Genomic DNA, 19,242 nt, shown 5'->3' on the forward strand with positions numbered 1-19,242 from the left:
AAAACAGGAATTAGAACTATGATTTCATTGGTGTAAAGAATTTTCAAATGAGGAAATTCCCTTTACTAATTCCAGTCAACTTCAGAGTTTTAGAGAGTTGCCTATAACACAGAAAGATTAAACAGCTTGATAAGGGTTATAAGTCAGTATTTCACAGAAGGAATTAAATCTTAGATCTTCCTGACTTCAAGTGCTAGGAATAACTTGCAACAAAAAGGGTACTATAGTCTCCTTTACAGGTAATTGAGGAAAACTAAAGAAAAAGCCTCTGCTTGATTTGGTAAGTCTGAAGAAGTAAATTATTTAGCTTCCAACCAGTTGAGTACTTAATATCTAGATGTGGAACATGAAAGTATATGGAACTTTGGAAGCGTATGGGTTGATTTCAACTTGGAATGATCAAATAATCATTGTTTTATCTTCTTACTTGGTGTGGATTTAGTTCCTTTTTCATTCCATTCATGAGCTCTACTTCTATGAATAATCAAGCAGTTAGATTTAGCTTGGGTATTAGAGTTGGAAGAGGCTATAGGAGTAAAATAAAACATGAAAATAAGGAGATTATTAGTATCAGTTCCCAAACTATGAATGTATACCGAATATAATGTGCTCAATTATAAAATGATGAGAAGACAGTTAAGCTTTGCTCTCTGCATAGAAAATAAAGCCTTTCTCTCCAAAAGGTTAGTTGCAAGGAGAGTCACACAACTATCACTACTCTTTCCTTAACCCCTAGTAATCTGGTTTCTGTTCCCACCACTCAGCTAAAGCTGTGATCTTCCAAGTCACCCGTAGCTTCTTTTAATTACCAAATCCCATAATCCCTTATCCATCCTCATACCCCTTAACCCTTCTGGAACATGAGACTAATGAGACTTTTACTTATTTATTTTTTGAGTCTTTCTTAATCTCTTCTTTGGAATTGTGACATTGTGCCTTTCTAGATCTCCTTTCCTTTGATTATTTCTTCTGTCACTGGCCCTTTCTTCTTGCCTAGTAAGTAAAGATATCACTCAAAACTCAGTCCTCAGGCATCTATTTGTATGGCTTAAATTTTGATCTTGAAGCCAATGACTCTCAAATATATATATTCAGACTGACCGCTACCCTCAATTTAGGTTCTCTATGTCTGAATGCTTTCTAGATATCTCCATCAATATCTGAAACTTAGCACTTCTAAAAATGAATTTCAAATCTATTTTTGCCACAGGTTAATATTTTCCAATTATTAGCAAAATTCTTAGTTCTCTATAAATGTCAGCTAAGTGTTTTATAGACTTCATCTCATTAGGACTTACAACAATCTTGAGTTATATATACCAGTATCATTCTCATTTTAGAGATAACAAAAACCAGGACGATTATTCAGCTAGTAAGTTTCAGAGACAGGATCTGAATTCAGCTGTTCCTGACAGCTTCCCTAAGCACTTGTTCCTTCCATTGTGTCGTGTTGCCTATCCTAACATGTTTATTTTAATGTCTCTAAGAGTTCATATGTGGATCTCAATAGACATGGATGGCAAGTCATCTGTGTCTTCCTACACTGTACAATTCTTTTCTGTGTTCTTTCATAAGTGCTTCATAAGAGATCTACCCAGTGCTAAATCTTTTAATATTTCAGACACCAATACAACATTTAGACTATTCATCTGATGCTCTCCATGCATAACAACTTGGTTACACATACTTTTTATTGTTTTTGACTCTACTTGGTTGTAAGTCACCACTGGTAAGGTGCCTCAAGATAGTAACACCAATTAAATGGCTTTATGTTGTCTTTTAGGTGAAATATAACTTTGATTATTGATATTGTGGTTTATTCCTTAAAGTATCACCACATATCATCACTGAGGCAATACTGTTTAAAATGTATTCTTTGGCATTAGGGAGCAGTCTATTCTGCAAATTGCATTGTGCAATTTCCCAAACAGATCTAGCACTTCCCCATTTATTCAACGTGAATTTAAGTGCTTACTACAATTAAGGTACAGTGCTGGTTAACAATGGGGATACACAGATAAAATGTAAAACACTTCCTGCCCTAGATAGGCTTAGATTTTACTTTCATTCTCCTATTCAATTATAGGCCCTGCTCACTGTCTCTATTTAATGCAAAGAATTGCTTGTCTAACATCACAAATCTAGGCAACATGTTTTTCCTGTGTGGAAAGAAAAAAATTTTAGGGTAATCCTGGATCCCATGGAGGCCCTATAGAATTTTAGGGTTCAGTGCAATCTGCACAATGTCATCTGCAAACAGAAACATAAGGACTACCTCACTATCTACAGGGATTTTCTCTCCCATTTGGGCTTTGAACACAACATCTTTCCTGGCACTGGTGAACACCTTTGTACAGAACAGATCTATTTTGATAATCACTTGATATCAACAGAGGACAATTGAATAAAAAATTTTTTTGTGATTATAGCTATCAAGGAATCTTGAATGATCTTTACTATTTTTTTCTTTTTTTTTGGTTGAGGCAATTAGGGTTAAATGACTTGCCCAAGATCACACAACTAGGAAGTGTTAAGTATTTGAAGTCAAATTTGAACTCAGGTCCTCCTGACTTCAGGGCTGGTGCTCTATTCACTGAGCCACCTAGGTGCCCCCTTGAATGATCTTAACATATGCACAGGATATCTTATGGGAGAGTCTTTAAGGGTACATTTTCCCCCTACTCAATCAAATGCTTTTTGCAAACAAAAAATATACAAAGTGGAGTTGTATATTCTTTATACTCAAATCATTTGTATGACTAATGATATAATCTACTAAGAATCATCTGCTGCTATTGCATGTCTATTCCCTCTTCATATTTTCCATTAAGGATAACCTTGATGCATATATGGACGATTTTTATATAGGTCTTAGAAATTAGAAAATAAGTATATGAGTTGGTAGTCAACAATGCCTTCTTCATCACTGTTTTGAAAAATTAAATTTCCATTCTTTCAGAATTTTCTCCTTTACCATCAAGAAAAAATCCCCAAGTTTCCTTTAAAACTATGTTGCTTCTAAAGTGGATTTATTATTGGATATGTTATTTAATCAGGTCTGTCCACAATTCCTGATTTAATTTTCTATGATGCCATTTCTAATTCCTTATTTTCTTAGTGATATTTTTATTACCTCTATCATCTCAGGACTTAAAGAGACACCAAGGTGGTTGCATCCAAATATTATGGTTGTGCTCTCCCAGATGAAGAGAACAAATTACTATTGTGCTCTCCCAGATGAAGAGAACAAATTACTATTGAATTTCTGGAAGATTGATTCCATCTCACATTTGTTTTCTTCCTTCTAACTTCATCTACAAAAGAATTTTTTAGTTTAATTGGGTCTCAAGCCAAGTTTTCTGAAGGCTTGTTATCCTCTTCATTTTTTATTCTGTTTCATAAAATGATTGTTCTCCTGTTTTTCTCTTTCTCCCAACCAAATATATTGGTTAAACTTCTAAGGGTCATAAGGAAAAACAGTGATTTTACTTTTATCCACTTCTTACTTTTTAGAGGCAACAGACTGCCAAAACAGGTTTGGGTTGTGTAGTCATAAATAATTTTTATCTTTCTCTTCTTTATTTTAATCATTGATCTGACTCCAGATTGTTTCTTAAATGGCCTTCATAAAAATAACTTGTCATTTCCTGTCTGGTAAGATGTCAATTTAGAATTTTGGCTGGTATGTGTGTATGCGTCTCTCTCTCTCTCTCTCTCTCTCTCTCTCTCTCTCTCTCTCTCTCTCTCTCTCTGTATACGCATTTTCAGGTTTATAATACCTTCCAACTTAAAAATATTAATTTAGTTTTATCATCAGTTATTTCTGGATATAATATGCAAGATGAGTTCTTTCAGGGAATGAACAAAACAAACCCAGTTAAGCAAAACCAGACATAAGAATTATGACTGCCAATGCATTACCAATGTATTAAACACTGCATCTGCAGTCCTCCACTTCTCTACTAAAAGGAAAAAGATACTTCGGTCATCTTTTTTCAGGAAACCAAGATTGGGTATAATAATTGCTCAGCATTTGACTTTGTTTTAGTGTCCTTTTCATTTTCATTACTGCAGTCATCATATGTTTTGTTCTTTTGATTCTGCTTACTTCATTTCTGTATCAGTTCATGTGAGTTCCATGTTATTCTGAATTCCTCAATTGAGTTTTACAGCAAAATAATATTTTGTTACATTTAAAATACTACAATTTGTTCAGCCCACTTTTTTTCCTACCACAGAAGTGCTATCCTGAATATTTTGGTGTGTGTGTGTGTGTGTGTGTATGTATGTGTGTGTATCTTTTCTGTTTTTTACTTCCTTGCAGGATATAGATGTAGTAGCAGGAGCTTTGGGGCAACGAGGGTGGATAGAGTGCTATACTTAAGAGTCAGGAAGATGTCAAATCCAACCTCAGACACTTAATGTTATGTGATCCTGGGCAAGTCACTTAATCCCATCTGCGTCTGTCTGTTTCCTCATTTGTAAAATAAACTGTAGAAGGAAGTGGCAAACCACTTCAGTTTCTTTGCCAAGAAAATCCCAAATGGGGTAAAGAAAAATTGGACACGATTAAAAATGACTGAACAACAAGAAGGAACTCTAGGATAAAAGATATGAATAATTTAGTGACTTTTTTCACATAAATTCAAACTACTTTCCAGAATGAATGAGCCCCCTTCACAGCTCTAAGAGTATAGCAGTATAAAATAACTAATTGTCTTTTGACATCATTACTAATTTGTTAGATTTAAGATGAAACCTCAGATCATTTTAGTTTGCATTGTTATTAGTGCTTGATTAGGAGTAACTTTCAACATGATTGTGGATGATTTGAAAATCTTTTGAAAACTATATCAAGTAGAAAATGGTTCTAATTCCCTCGTTAAAGAAAGCATCCAGTACATACAGACATATGTATTCATATCTACAGATGGAGATTTCTGAGTTATCAATAATTCTCTTTCATTTCTTAATTTAAAACCATATTTTCCAATATATTTTTTTTACATTTTCTACTTTTGTCCTTCACATTGATGTCACAAAATATTAATGCATACGTTGACTTGGTTTGGAGGTTCTCATCAGGTTCTTTGCTGAATTTATCATTAAATTTAATTTAATGCTTCATGAAGGTCATGAATTGGGTGCAAAATGAAACAAGTTTCATCAATTCTTATATTTATCTTGTGAGGAGAAAATAACTATGAGACATTCTTTCACTTTTACATAATGTATTTGAAATTTATAATGAGAATGTCAATGTGGATGTGGCTTAGTTCCTCCAATAATATAGCAACTCAACTGGTCATTGGATAAGAATTTTACATTACAAGTTGAATGAATACTTATGAATGATTAAAAACTGATTCTTAATATCTTGTGTTCCTTCTTTGCCACTTGTCACTGCAGGAAGTTAGAGGGAGCTTTAGAGACCCAGACACTAGTTTGTAGTTTTATCTGTTTCATATTTTGTCATGCCTACAAAAACTCTATTCTGCTATTCTGTCATAGCATGGAAATGATCTAAATTCTTTTTAAAAAATTGAATTGAATTGAATTTTCAGTCTGAATTCTCTCCCTTCCTCCTCTCCCACATCCATTGAGAAGGTAAGAAAAACAAAATCCATTACAAATATGGATAGTCTTGCAAAACAAATTCCTACATTAGTCATGAATGACCTGAATTCTGGAAGTCTGGTTATTTCAACAGAATGAAAGCTCCAGCTGGTCTACAAAACTAAAGTGGTTTGGTGTATCATCTCCATGTCAAACACTAACTGAACATCCATCCAGCTAAGTTTGGAGAGGTTTATTTAGAAGCTGGCCACCAGGTAATTAATTCTGGGATTCTCTGATTAGAGAATCCCTAAGGTCCCTTTCAACTCATACTTTACAAACCTATGAGACTGACCTTTTGAATTGGAGATTGTTAACTTAGTCCAATGGGATTATAAATAATGGTTTCAGTTAGCTTTGATAAAGAACTAGGTCATTTTTCAGATTTCTGATGTTATCTGGGAATTGCATCTGAAAAAATATTTTAAAAATCATTCATTGCTTTAAAATGTTTGCCTTCTAAAAATAGAGATAACATCTATTTTCTTCCCTTCCCTCTCACAGAATCTCCTAATCTCAGGCAATGATTAATATCAAATTCAAGAAAGTATTTTCCTATGAAAAATATTTGGTTAAAATTGAAGTGTACTGACTAATGATTGGCTAAGTTTGATTTTAAATTTACTTTAAAGACTTTCTGAAAGAACTCCAGCAATTTTTCCTAGGCTTGAGGCTAGGACAAGAATTATCTGGCTTTCTCTGGAAAGAGTCTTGAAAATATCACTTTCCTTTTTTTTTTTTTTTTTTTAATGTATCTGTATTTGGAGTAAAGTCAAGCTAAGATTTTCTTCCTCTTAGGTCTTTGTTAAATGTAAGGGGAACCTGGTTGCCAAGTCCAGCTACCCTCTAGGATGACAGCCAAGGCACTGCAGGTGAGGGAACTGTAACAACCAGGAGCCTTACCTTAAGACCTAAACTCTAGTATGGAGGTACTAATAGCTGTAATAGTGGTCTCCAAAGTGGGGACTAAGGCATGATCCCAGAAGCATGTAAGCAGTTATTGAAATAGTGTGAGTGTGAGAAAATAATCCCCTTGATAACCTAGAATGGGCTTGTGTCCAACATGAGAACCACTCTCTCCTCTATTATCATTCACAACTCCTCTACTTGATTCCACCTTGCACCTCAATACTTCTCACCTCTAGTTCCTTCTATTTCTGGATAAACTCATTTACATCAGCTCCTTTGTTGCAGGCAAACTATCTCATTCTGTTTCCAGTATATACTATATTCCTATATACTGGCCACTAGTTCATATCATGACTGCTTCAGGGACACCTCCATTGGCAGGCTCTGAGATTTAGAGTAGTGGTCAGGGAGTTAGAACCCCTTCTTCCCATCTCCCATCATACTCTCTCCACTCCTTTAACTTTTGATTTGGATGGAACCAAGTGAGTCACTCACTATTAACAGTCACAGATGGGCTATGATCATCATTTCAGATCTAATCTTGTGTGTTACCCTCCTCTCATCCAATCCACTTCCCTCTTTTACCGACATCATCTTTCTAGTTACTCAGGTTTCCCCACATATCAAATACGTTTATCAAAATGTGTCATTTCTAGCACCATCTTTCTTATAGCCATCCCCACTATACACAGTCACCACACCTTCATTTGGGCCCTTATAGTCTTTGCCAGGGATAATGACAATAGCTTTCTAGTTGGTTTCCTTGCTAAATTTTTTTTCCACTACAATCCATCCTCTACACCCTAGCTTTTTAAATTGTGGTTCACAACTCCATATGGAGTCTTGTACCTAAATGTAGGGGTCATGAAATTATGATTTATCATCAGTTGGAAGATGGCTAGACAAATTATGCTATATGAACAGTGTAGAATACTATTATGTAGCAAATGATGAATAAGACAGTTTCAGAACCAGCTGAGCAAACTTGTATAAATTAATATAGAATGAAATTGTTTAATTTGTATACTTCTATCTGCTTATATACCTAGGATCACATAAAAATTTCTCAAGCAAAAAGAGATAGTGAATAGAAAAAGTTTAATTAGTTCTGCTTTACACAGCTGCCAAATTGATATTTTTAAAGTATAAATCTGATCATGTCTTTCCAATGGCTCCCTATTTATTCCAGTATCAAAAATTATTTTGCTTTGCCTCATCCTTTTTAAATCTCTTTGTATGTTTAAGTTTTATAGGGATAGGGATTAAATTTATTTTATTGCTATATATAACTTTCTGGTAAACAGATAAGATTGGCATCTTCTCTGCATCTACCAGTATTAAGGAACTATGTAGTGAAGTTAAAGGTCACAAGTATGTACCTGCATGTAGTACAGGTATGAATCCAGGACTTCCTGGCTCTGAGGCTGGATTTGAATCCACTAGACCAGTGGTTCTACAATTTTTTGGACTCAAGATCTCTTTACACTCTTAAAAATCAAAAATACCTCAAAGAGCTTTTGTTTATGTAGGTTAGAATTATCAATACTTAACATATTAGAAATTAAAGTGTAAGTATTAAGAAAATTTTTAACTTCAAATACTTCCAGGGGTACCTGGACTAAATTTTGAGAATTGCTGCACTAGATCATATTGCTTCTTATAAGTTTTATACTGTGAATAATATAGAAGATACATGCTAAAATTTTTGTTAATAATAGTAAGCATGACTATTAAGCTATAGATTGGAAACACTCAGGATAGAATTGACCACTCTTTGTAAAAAGTCTGGACCTATCTTTTTTCTCTATTTGAAATTTTAGTTCAGCTTAACAGTTTTATTTTAATTTTATTGCTTCCATTTTCTTCCCACCCTCACCCCACCAATTACTCTTCATAATGGCAAACATATTTATAAACAAGACAGGCACTAGCCAGAGGAGTACTAACCTTCACCCAGCTCTCCCCAGATTCAGGTTGAATATTAAACTGGAAACTCCAAAGCCACTTCTCATCCCTTTTAGAAGTCTCCTTTAAAAGGACTGACTGGAAGAAGCAAAGCTGGAACTATGCTTGCCAAAGTATAAGCAGGTCAGGTAACCTGTTTGCAAGGTAAGGAAGGACTTGCAAAGGGCATAGAAGAATTATCCCTGTGGGCTTCTTGCTATCCTAAATTTTGCTCTGCTATCCAGTAGATTTTCTTTAGGTAAGCAAGAGCAAAATATTTTAGATGTGTTGTAGTTTTTATGAAGGGAAAAGAAAGTGGTGGGAAAGCTTGAGGTCACAGAGAAATGCTATTAGTGGACATGTCATCTAGAAGATGGAAATTATCCTAGCTCTTTTTTGTGATGGCTAAGAACCAGAAACCAAGGTTTTTCTCATCAGTTGGAGAATGGCTAGATAAATTATGGTATATGAATATGGTGGAATACTATTATGTAGCAAATGAGGAATGAGACAGTTTCAGAGCCACCTGAGCAAACTTGTATAAATTAATATAGAATGAAATTGGCAGAACCAAGAGAATAATTTGTACAAATAACAACACTGTAAAAACAAACAACTTTGAAAAACATAAAAATACTGATCCATGCAATGATTATCCAGATCCCAGAGGACTCTGGAATTTCATGATGTAAAATCCTACCCATCTCCTGATCAAGAGGTAATAGATTCAGGGTACAATATTTCTTGGACATAGTCGAGGCAGAAATTTGTTTTGCCTTACAATAAGGATTTGCCACAAAAATATCCACATCCACAAAAAGTGGTGCTTACAACTTAATATAATCATCTAGAGATGGCTGGAAAAAAATCCTGGCTCTTGTTTATTTTCTATATTCTTCTTACTTCAAAAGATAATATCAGTCTACAAATCTCAAACAAGCCTAATCCTACTTTCAACAGTCCTCCCAATTTTAAAGGAAGTAGAATTTCACTTACTATTTTAATATCAGCACACAAACTGGTTAAAGTGACTCAAACCTAGCACAAAGGACAAAGGAAGTGTGGAATGGAAAAAAGCATTAGGTTTAAAGTAAAAAGAATTGTGTCCCTGGAAAAATCATTTGACCTCCCTGGGCCTCGGTTTTCTCATCTGTAAAATGAACTAGGTGATCCAGTGGATAGAGTGCAGTCTGGAATCAGGAAAACTTATGTACCTGAGTTCAGACATTTACCAGCTGTGTGATGCTGGGCAAATCACTTAATCCTGTTTATCTCAATTTCCTCTTCTGAAAAATGAACTAGAGAAGGAAATGACAAAGTATTCCAGAGTCTTTGCCACGAAAACCCCATATGGGGTCACAAAAATTGGGCACAACTGAAACAACTGACCGACAAAATGAAATTGGCCTAGATTATCTGTGAAGTCCTTTTCAATCCTAAACCTTTGATCAGAAGCTCAAACTTGTTTCCTTTATAGAACCTTCAGTTGGCTCAAGCTATCCCCACCCTGACCTTCCTTAGCCATAACTAACCCCATTCTTGCCATAAACTAGGCATTACTTAAGACAAAAGGGGGGAAAGAAAAGCATATTATATCTACTGTTTTGCTAAATGAAGCAGCTTTTCTTTACTTCTTTCCCCAGAACACTTGTGTTCAAGTGCTGAAAAATCCCACAAGTTGGTTACTAATAGTACGGGACAACCAAGGAACCCCGGAGTATATTGGGCTATAGTCAGCCTCTAGATTTATCAGATTCATAGCTAAAGATTAAAAAATTTTAAGATTACTGAAAGGTATCTATCTAATAAGGATGAAAAGTACCTCTCTGATTAGGGTACAGTCATTAATGCTTAAATGTCTACAAGAACTTTTTTTATGAAGTTCTTCTTTATGGACAAGAATTTGGATCAGAGTTTAAGAACCTAGGAGTTTTTCTATGTGTCACCCCAATTAGAGCTCAAAATAATCTGCAACATGGAAAAGCCAGTTTAGTCCTTGGAGTCACAAGTTTCTAGAGGCCAAAGTTCAAATAGGTGTGATAACTCAGTAACATTCACTAGGGACAGGTACAGGGAACTTCTCCACATTTTTGTCTCTCAAACAGGGATCCAAGATAAGAATGAGTAGATTTTTCCTCAGATAATATGGGTGTTAAGGAAAAGTGTCTAATGAGTAAGTCTTTCCCAGGTTCCTCTATCATCCTTTCCTTTTACCCATGACTATTAGTATTTTTATAATCCCTCTCCAGCTGCAGAAACTGTCAACTTATATTCACACCCTATTTATGTATATATTCCTTTCAACTGCCCTAATAGTGACAGGGTTCTTAGGCATATCTTCCTTTGTTTTCTTTTACCTGTTTACCATTTTAATACTTCTCTTGAGTCTTGTATTTGAACATCATATTGTCTGTTCAGCTCTAGTTTTCCCATCAGAAATGCTTGGAAAGTTTTTTATTTCAATGAATATTAACTTTTCCCCCTGAAGTTTTGGTGAGTAGGTGATTCTTAGTTGTAATCCTAGCTCCCTTGCATTCCAGAATACCATTCTCCAACCCCTTCTATAATTTAATGGAGAGGCTGCTAAATCCTGTGTAATTTTGACTGTGGATTTGTTTCTTTTTGTTTGCTTGCATGAGAGTTTTGGAATTTGGTTATACTATTCCTGGGAGTTTTTACTGGGGATCTCTTTGAGGAGATGATTGGTAAAGTCTTTCAATTTCTAGTTTATCCTCTGGTTCTAGGTTTTTAGGGCAACTTTCCTTGATAATTTCTTCATTTTTTTTCCCCTGAGGCTGGGGTTAAGTGTCTTGCCCAGGGTCACACAGCTAGGAAGTGTTAAGTGTCTAATACAGATTTGAACTCGGGTCCTCCTGAATTCAAGGCTGGTGCTCTTATCCACTGCGCCACCTAGCTGCCACCTAGCTGCCCCCTCCTTGATAATTTCTTGAAATATGATGTCCAGGATTTTGCTGATCATGGCTTTCAGATTATCCCAAAATTCTTAAATCATCTCTTTTGGTTCAGTTGTTTCTCCTGGGTCAGTTGTTTTTTCAATGAGATAACTTATATTTTCCTCTATTTTTTTTCATTTTGTTTGATTAAATAGAGTCATTAGCTTCCATTTGCCTAATTTTGATTTTTAAGGAATTATTTGCTTCATTTAGCTTTTCTATCTGTACAATTCTACTTTTTAAATAATTATTTTCTTCAGTGAATTTCTATATGGCTTTTTCCATTTTTTTTGTGTTTCCACTACTAAGCTATTGACTTTTTTTCATAATCCTCTTGCATAACTCCCATTTCTTTTCTTATTTTTTTTCTATTTCTCATTGGATTTGTAAAATCATTTTGAGCTCTTTTAGGAGTTTTTTTTTTGTTGTTTTTTTTTTTTTTTTTGGTTTTTTTTTTGGCCTGGGACCAATTAAAAAAAAATTCTTTAAGGCTCTACACACAGATGGTTTGATATTGTTGTCCTCTTCTGAACAGTGTTTTGATCTTCCCTATCCCATAATAATTTTCTACAGTCAGGTTTTTGGGGTTTGGTGGGCCATTTTGTGACTTTTAAAGTTGAACTCTGCTCCTGAGCTACAGGCAGCACCATCCTAAGTTTATTGCACTGAAGGCCATATCACTGGCCTGCTGGCTTAGGGGCTGGATGCCTAACAGCTGGCTTCTGTGTCACTGATCTTATGCAGTGGGGCTGAAGGATCTTAGCTGCTGACCTGTGTTGGGGCTAGAGATTTGCTGCTGGCTTGCCTGAACACTCTCTGCACTGGGTTGCTTTCTCCTTTTAAAATGAAACAGCTTTCCTGCTACTATCTCACCTCACTTTTTTGTTGGGTTTACCATTCCAAAATTCATTTTGAGGCATTATCTTATAGTTACTTAGAGGTGAATCTGGGAGAGTTTAGGCACGTCCATGCCCCACCGTTACCCCCAGGTACAGAAACTGAAAACACAAAAAGGCTCTACAAGTTGGGGCAGCCAGGTTCCACTTTACTCAAAACTTCATCATAGTAACTAGAAAGAAAACTCCTAAGAACCTGATAGCTCTACTCTAAGGACGACCCAAGAGACTCATTGTGCTACCAGTATGCCTGCTCTAGATTCTGCTCTTTCCCCGCTTAGCACCAAGGTTTGCAGTAGCCCCATAGAGCCCTCAGAAACCTGATTTTCATTCCAGATTTCCAGCAGAGACCTGTCATATAACATCATCCTGTTTTTAATGGCTGTTTCCCATAACTAAAATGTTCTTCCTCATCTCTACCTGGCTTCCTTCAAGTCTCAGCTAAAGTCCTACTTTCTTCAAGTAGCCCTTCCTAGTCTTCAGTAATTAGTCTTCAGTAATTTTAGTGCTTTACCTCTGAGATTACCTTCAATTTATCCTGTGTAAACTCTTGTGTATAGTTGTTTGCATGTTGTCTTCCAACTTCCCTAAGAGCAGGGACTGTTTTTTCCCTTTCTTTGTATTTATAATGCTTAGCACAATGCTTTGCTAGCTAACTGAATTGTAAATTGCCCTACCTTGGAATTCTTCAAACAAAATCTGGGCAACTGCTTGTCAAGATAAGTAATAACAGAGATTAATTTTGCTTATGAATTGTACTATTTCTTTCTAACCCTCAAAATATGAGATTATCCTTTCTGGATTCTCTTCACATTATAAATATCCTCCTATGGCAGAAATTAGATGTGGACCCATACTTAACACCATATACCAAGATAAGATCAAAATGGGTCCATGATTTAGGCATAAAGAATGAGATCATAAATAGATTAGAGGAACAGAGGATAGTCTACCTCTCAGACCTGTGGAAGAGGAAGGAATTTATGACCAAAGGAGAACTAGAGATCATTATTGATCACAAAATAGAAGATTTTGATTACATCAAATTAAAAAGTTTCTGTACAAACAAAACTAATGCAAACAAGATTAGAAGGGAAGTAACAAATTGGGAAAATATTTTTACAGTTAAAGGTTCTGATAAAGGCCTCATTTCCAAAATATATAGAGAACTGACCCTAATTTATAAGAAATCAAACCATTCTCTAATTGATAAATGGTCAAAGGATATGAACAGACAATTTTCAGATGATGAAATTGAAACTATATCTACTCATATGAAAGAGTGTTCTAAATCTCTACTGATCAGAGAAATGCAAATTAAGACAACTCTGAGATACCACTACACACACCTGTCAGATTGGCTAAGATGACAGGAACAAATAATGATGAATGTTGGAGGGGATGTGGGAAAAATGGGACACTGATACATTGTTGGTGGAGTTGTAAAAGAATCCAGCCATTCTGGAGAGCAATTTGGAACTATACACAAAAAGTTATCAAACTGTGCATATCCTTTGATCCAACAGTGCTACTACTGGGCTTATATCCCAAAGAAATACTAAAGAGCGGAAAGGGACCTGTATGTGCCAAAATGTTTGTGGCAGCTCTTTTTGTAGTGGCTAGAAACTGGAAAATGAATGAATGTCCATCAATTGGAGAATGGTTGGAAAAATTATGGTATATGAATGTTATGGAATATTATTGCTCTGTAAGAAATGACCAGTAGGATGAATACAGAAAGGTTTGGAGAGACTTACATGAACTGATGCTGAGTGAAATGAGCAGAACCAGAAGATCATTGTACACTTCAATGCTGTATGAAGATGTATTCTGATGGAAGTGACTATCTTCAATATAAAGAAGATCCAACTCACTTCCAGCTGATCAATGATGGACAGAAACAACTACATCCAGAGAAGGAACACTGGGAATTGAATGTAAACTGTTAGCACTACTGTCTTTCTACCCAGGTTATTTATATCTTCGGAATCCAATTCTTAATGTGCAACAAGAAAATTGGATTTACACACATGTATTGTATCTAGGTTATACTGTAACACATTTAATATGTATAGGATTGCCTGTCATCTAGGGGAGGGAGTAGAGGGAAGGAGGGGAAAATTTGGAAAAATGAATATAAGAGATAATGTTATAAAAAAATTACTCCTGCATATGTAGTCAAAAATTTTTTATAAATATAAAATTAATTAAAAAAAGAAAGTGAAAAAAAAAACCCCAAAACCAACCAACCAAACAAAAAAATATCCTCCTAAAATGTTGTACCAAGGATAAATGGAGGACAAGGTATCTGAACTAGTAGGTAGGTGGTGCAATGGATAGAATGTTGGAACTGGCATTAAGAATTCAAGTCCTCTCTCTGACCCTTATCTTCTAGGTTTTGATATCAGTAAAATACACTGTAAACTTTAAAGGGTTGTATAAATATTAACTATTATTATTATTATGGTAGGATTTCAAAAGTCAGAGATAAAGGGAATTCTAGGATGAAGACAATTGTAAATAAAGAGAGGAAGCAAGAATAGAAACTAGCTTAGTAGTGAAATGATAAAGTCTCCAACATTAAAACTAAATAGAGAGTTTGAATCCTCTGACAGGGATGCTGGATTAGATAACCTCTAAATTCCTTTCCAATCCTAAAATTTGGTGACTCTGAACTAGAAGTAGAAGTAGTAATAACAGTAATAATTTTTTTAAAAACAGGGAGGAAGATAAGACAGAAGCAGCATTAATCTTGGTCCTTCATCTCTCATAGGATCAATTAATCAATTAATAAAAAGTTATTAAGCACCATTATGTGCTAGACACACTGGGGATACAAAAAGAGACAGCCCTTGCCCTCAAAAAATTATTCTTTAATGATAGAGAATACAAATAAATGTATACACACACACACACACACACACACACACACACACACACACACACATATATATATATATATATATATATATATATATATATATATATATATATATATATATATATATACACACACTTAAAGACACACACACACACACAAACCAAATTATAAACAGGATAAATAGAAAATAATTAATGGATTAGTCAGGAGAATTGAACAAGAAAAGTGTTTTCTCTCTTCATTTTGGATTCATCTACATTCTTTGGGACTTCCTCCATCATGTTCCCAGAAACTATCATTGAGAATCTCACTATCCTAAAAGGTCAAAATAGTTTGGGTGCTCATATCTCTTCTTATTTTCTTATTGAAGCACAGTGCTTCACTTTTTTGACACCTCATTATGCTTCTTCCTCCTCTTCTCTCAACTCCACTTCCACCTGCTTTTCAGTTTTTTTCAGTGTTGCAGTTCTCCATTTGGTTTTCTTTTCTGGGGGGGAGGGTCTGTCTCAAGCACTTTGCACAGGACAAGTATCTGGTACATAGTAGACAATTAAATGGTATTCTGGGAAGCAAATTCAACTTACTCCCCAAAATATGCTCTAATCATTTCAAAATACCCAATCAAGATACAGAATGCAGCAGATGCTTTGAGGTATCGGGGGAGGGGCGGTGGGGGGGAACCAGGCTCATTGCTGACTTGACAAAACAAAACAAAAGAATAACTACAAAACTCTGTGGTCACAAGTGTAAGATAGTTCATTGATGGCTGCATATCTTCTTGAGGAAGCCCTCAAATTTAATACACAATTAGCTACTACTAGCTCCTTTTGATTCACAGAATTTCCAAACGAGAAAAGACTTCAGGGGCTTTCTAGTCTAATCTAAATCTGAACAAGAATCTCCTCTACAATATGCAGAACAAGTGCTTGCCTAGTGTTAGATTGAAGATCTCCAATGAGAGGTGACCTACAGTCTCCTGAGGCTTTTAGCTAGCTCTATCACAAAATTTTTAAGTCTAAATTTGCCTCTCTGCAAAGTCTATCCAGTATGCCCATTTCTGGTTTCTGAGACCAACCTGAACAAGCCTAATCTCTCACTCATATGACAACCCTTTAGACACCTAAAATATCACATCCCTGCTAAGACTTCTCTTCTCTAGGACAAATATATTCAGTTCTTTCAGTCAGTTTTCATACAACATGAACTCTGAGCTATTCAATTCTCCTTCAACTTGTCTGTCTGGTATCCAGAATTAAACATAATATTCCAAATACATTCTGACCAAAGAAGAATATGTTGGAACTAAATTGACATCTCTTTTTTCCTTAGAAACTAGGTCTCTTACTGATGCTCAAGATCACATGAGCATTTGTGGCTGCCACATCACAGGACTGACTCCTAACAAGCTTGCAGTCCACTTAGCCAACAGCTTTTCAGATGTATTTCTGTTTAGCCATTCCTCTTCCATTTTGTACTCATAAATTTTTTGAACTCAATCATAAATTTTATCTTGGTAGATTTGGCCAGTGTCTTTTCCTACTAAAGTGTTTCACTGTGTTACTGTTTTGCAAATTTACATGCAAATTTAATGCATATTTCATCTATTCTATTATCCAAGTCACTGATAAAAATGTTAAATAGCATAGGATCACACAATTCCCTAGGGAATTCTATATAACACTTCTTTCAAACTGACACAGAACCACTGATGGCCCTTGGGGGTTCAGCCATTCAGTAAGTTCTGAATTCATCTGATCTATTGTCTAGCTTAAACCCTTCAATCCATCCAAAAGAGAGGATAACATTATCTACATTTTCCTAATTTACAAGTCTGGGAAAGGAATCTAGTCTGGCATGCCCTGTTCTACTTTCTCCAAGGTCAGCAATGATCTCTTTGCTAAATCCAAAGACTTTTGCTCAGTACTGACACTGATCATCTCTCTGGGTTTCCATGGCATTGGCCTCATCTGGTTCTCCTCCTTCCTGTCCTCCATCTCCTTTATTGCATCATCATTCATCAACCATCCCTATGTGTGAATGAATACTATGAGTCTCCCTTGAGTCCTCTTGTCTTCTCATTCTCCACTTTATCTCCATAATCTCAGCAAGCAACTATGGATTCAACCATCATCTCTGTGCAAATGACCCTAAATCTATGTAGTCAACTCCCACTGAACACTGGTTTCCCTATATCAACTGCCTGTTGGACACTTCAAGTTAGATGTCACAGAGACATCTCAGATATGTGTAAAACTATGTGTTAAACTCACTCCTTCTTTTAACTTCTCTACTGTCAAGGATACCATCATTTTTCCAGTCACCTAGATTTGCAAGCTAAGAATCCTCCAGGATTCTTCACTTTCATGCTGTACATCTAATCACCTGTCAAGTTTTCTCAATCCTACTTCCATTACTTTCTATTCATATCACAATCATCTTAATTTAGACATTTACCACCTCTCCTCTAGACTACTACAAAAGACTCCCAATTATTCTCTCTGTCTTATGTCTCTTCCCTTTCTTACCTCTTTCATATAGCTACCAAATTGATATCTAAAATACAAATTATGTCACTCCTTTAAACAAATAATTCCATGGCTGTCTTTTGCCTCTAGGATAAAATATAAATTAAATCTCCATTTGACACCTAAAACCTTTCATGATACTGTCTTCAGCCTATATTTTCTGGCTGATTTCACCTTATTCCCCTTCACATGACTGCATTCCAATTAAAATGGCTTAATTAATGCTTCTATTCCGCAATATTCCACATCCCATCCCCATTCCATTCAATGTTTCCTTTAAGTTTCACCTCAAGTTCTACTCCCTTATTCCAATAAGAGAACTTCCTTGAGTCCTTCAATTGCTAGGGTTTCTTTCTTCAGATTATGTATTTGTATATGTTTTGTATTCACTTATCTGTGTACATGTTGTTTCTCCTCATGTGATTATAAGTTCCTTGTTGCGGGGGCCATTTTGTTTTTTGTCTTAGCTCTCTGATATCTACCAGATGTGTAATAAATGTTTGTGAAATGGTACTGAATTTCGTCAAATTCTTGTCAGCAATTCTTTTTCATTTCTGGTTCTTTGATGTCTTTACGTGAGAACATACACTGTGCATCAAATGATTTTCCTCATTTTTTTTACCTATCTAGTTTATTTTAAATAAAGTACACTCTTCCCTTAAATCCACATTCCAGTCATGGACATCCCACCAAGAGTTAGTGGCCTCATGAGGCCAAATAAACCATCATTTTTATTAATCACACTTAACCACATTGACCACTTGTATTTATTCCTTCTCTCCTTCTACTGCAACCACCTTGGTATAGTCCCTTATTATCACCCAACTGAATGACAGCCATTACCTCCTATTAGGTTTTTCGGACAGTACTCTCTCCTCCTCCAATCTATCATTCACACTACTACCAAAAGAATTTCTCTTTTACAAAGACCTGGTTACTTTACTTTTCTACTAAAAGTCAGCATCTCTCTAATACCTCACTTTGACTGACATCCAAGCCACTCTACAAAATGGTGCTCCCTTTCTTTCTAACCTTCATGAGCAATACACTTTGTATTTTCTCTTCTTGGAAAATGACATGTGTCTTCATACCTCCCTGCCATTGTTCCTCCTGTTCCCTATGCCTGGAATCCCCTTGCTCTCTTCTGCTGGTTGAAACCATCCTTTAAAGTCTAACTCAAATCCTGTTTCTTCTAGCTGCCCCAATCACACTACACCCTGCTAGATAAAAACCTTCCCCTTCAGCCCACACATGACACAGTTTTGTAATTATCTAGTGTACTCACTTCACATAACATTATAGATAATTGTGCAGCCCTTGCCACAGTTCCTGACACACATCTTAGATCCTTTAATAGAGCACACTCATTATAATTATCTGTGCTGGTAACTTATCCCCCAAATAACTAATTTTGAGAATGGGAAGAAATTTCAGCCAATTCAACCTATACATGAAAGAATATGTTCTAGGGCAGCTAGGTGGCGCAGTGGATAGAGAACCAGCCCTGAAAATCAGGA

General features: G+C 35.6%; 1 protein-coding gene across 6 annotated transcripts in view; it reads right to left on the reverse strand.

Annotated features, from left to right (window-relative positions):
* Positions 1-19,242, reverse strand: part of TBC1D24 (TBC1 domain family member 24) — a 42,150-nt gene that overhangs the window by 10,210 nt on the left and 12,698 nt on the right. For 2 of the 6 annotated variants that reach the window (XM_074282814.1, XM_074282810.1), the window contains exon 2: positions 14,077-14,243. The exons of 3 other annotated variants lie outside the window; for them this stretch is intronic. The gene's annotated coding sequence lies outside the window, so the exon portion shown is untranslated. Of the gene's footprint in view, positions 1-427; positions 11,863-14,076; positions 14,244-19,242 lie in introns of those variants that run through there. One more of the 6 variants, XM_074282811.1, reaches the window with a different exon arrangement.

This window comes from Sminthopsis crassicaudata, chromosome 1 (genome assembly GCF_048593235.1).
Source record: "Sminthopsis crassicaudata isolate SCR6 chromosome 1, ASM4859323v1, whole genome shotgun sequence".
Lineage (NCBI taxonomy): Eukaryota > Metazoa > Chordata > Mammalia > Dasyuromorphia > Dasyuridae > Sminthopsis > Sminthopsis crassicaudata.